The 2,019-nt window shown below is 52.3% G+C and overlaps 1 long non-coding RNA gene across 1 annotated transcript; it reads left to right on the top strand.

The window, feature by feature from the left end:
- On the top strand, positions 1-1,518 carry LOC111734657. The gene is made up of 2 exons (XR_002778537.1): positions 1-175; positions 1,150-1,518. It is a non-coding gene; the product is annotated as an uncharacterized LOC111734657 (long non-coding RNA).
- Positions 1,519-2,019: the final 501 nt, after the last annotated feature.

The raw sequence follows: 2,019 nt of genomic DNA, 5'->3' as shown, positions 1-2,019 counted from the left end.
CCCTGCCCGGGGAGCCAGTGCCTCCTTCCTGTAGGGGCCATGAGCCCCCCACGTCCTTGTTCAAGTTCAGGTGCTCAGCCAGATGGCCCCTGACCCCTGCATGGAGGAAAGCATGCCCCTTGCTGCCGGGAAGGTCGTCTGTGCAAACGAGTGGCCGCGGATCGCATCAGCCGAGGTAAGGCCTGCCCTCGGACTGCCCGGTCCTAGGTCCCCACGTGAGGCAGAGGCGAGTTTGCTGAGGCTGGAGGCCGGCGCAGGGGAGAGGACCCCAGTGCCTTCCCCACCTGTGTAACCACCTTGCTTAGCACGTCTCAGGTGCTCAGCACCTGCTTATCAAACTGGACACCTCCACACCTTCATCTGTTCTCTCCCTCCCTCCCTTCTCAATGTACCTCATTTTCTCCCACAGCCACCATTTCCTCTTCCTCCATGTTACGGGCTTCATCTTACCTCCCAGGACATAAGCGGGGCCCCTCCTCTCATTCCTCCCCTGCTCTTCAGCTCCTCAGGGACCGCCACACTGGCACCAACCTTAAGATGTTGCCTTCCTGGGGCACCTTTAGAGACTCGCCCTCACACCCCAACAGAAGGGGACTCAGAGGCCTCCAGAACTCTAGTAACCAACCCCGCCCGCTAAGTCTTTTCTAAAGGACAGATCCAGGCTCAGTCATTAGTTGCAGAGCCTTAGTGTCCTTGTTTGTAGAACGGAAGAACTGGACGAGACCGTTTCAGATGCCCCTGAGGTGCAGGGTCCGTCAGCACGTTCTGGGCGGCGGGGTGCAAGTCCTTTCTGTTTTTTGACTGAGAACAGCCTCTCACTTCCCTCCACTTTCTGGCTGCAGTGTGAATAGGACAATAGCTTTGAACACCTGTGACCTGTTTGCAGCCTCCAAGGAAATGGGCGACAGTCGTCGATGTTAGGGTTCTCGTGCCCGGCCCGTGGGTCCCGACTTCCTCTGCCTGGATGGAGACTTGGCTCGGGGGCTCTCTGGTCCTCATTATACTCCCTGCTTTAGATGCCACCACAGGGCCAGCCCCCCAAAACCACTCGCACCTTACCTCAAATAGCAGGTTTGGGAATTTCATCCTGAAAAAACTACTGGCCTTACACCCGTGCAAGCAGCTCAGAGCATCTGTGCTTTTCTTTAGAGTCACCACCCCGTGTTGCAGAAATCAAGTCCAGAAACTTGTTACAGAGAAAACCACAGGCCAGAAATGGAGTCACTGTGCCGAAGCCCCTGGCGCCGAGACTGGACTTGTTACCTGGCTTAGGTGCAGCTTCAGGCTTCTCCAGGACTGGAGTCTGGGGTTTTCTGGTCAGTACCAACAAGGCTATCTGTCCCCCAAACTCCTGCCATCTCCCTGCTGAGACCCCCTCACCTTCCCCCATACAATCACAATCCTTTCTTTGCTAGTTTTTTTTTCCTGTCCAGTTTCTGCCTATACTGTCCCCTTCTCAGAGCACCTCTGCTCACAAGATGGGATGAATCACTCAATAAAGCTCCTTAGATATGCAAATTTACTCGACTGAAGTTTCGTTCTTTAACAGCCTCAAATACACTGTCTTCCTGCACCCACCATTAGAATACCTGAAACCCTTCAGGGTTTAGGGGACAGCAGGCACCAAGGCTGCATCCCTGTCACAGGTGTGGTGTCCTTTCCAAGCACCAGCTTGGCCTCTCCATCCTGGGGTAGCAGAGGCCCACTTGAGGTTGGGGGGAGAAGGTCAAAATACTACAAACGCAAACATTTGTCTAGAGTCACCTAGGTCACATTAGAAAGCTACAGTAATCAAAACAGTATGTATGCTATGGGCACAAAAACACATAGATCAATAAACCCCCGCATATGTGGTCAATTTACAGCAAATGAAACTATTTTGTACCACAAGCAAAAATTAACTCAAAATTAATGAAAGACTCAAATGTTAATACCTGAAACCATAAACTCCTAGAAGAAAACATAGGCAGTAAGCTCCTTGACGTTGGTCTTGAATTTTTGGATCTGACTCCAAAAGCA

The sequence above is a fragment of the Pteropus vampyrus genome, unplaced genomic scaffold (genome assembly GCF_000151845.1).
Source record: "Pteropus vampyrus isolate Shadow unplaced genomic scaffold, Pvam_2.0 Scaffold3019, whole genome shotgun sequence".
In the NCBI taxonomy this organism is placed as follows: domain Eukaryota; kingdom Metazoa; phylum Chordata; class Mammalia; order Chiroptera; family Pteropodidae; genus Pteropus; species Pteropus vampyrus.
Note: the sequence above shows the minus strand (reverse complement) of the source record. Positions and strands in the feature narration are given on the sequence as shown.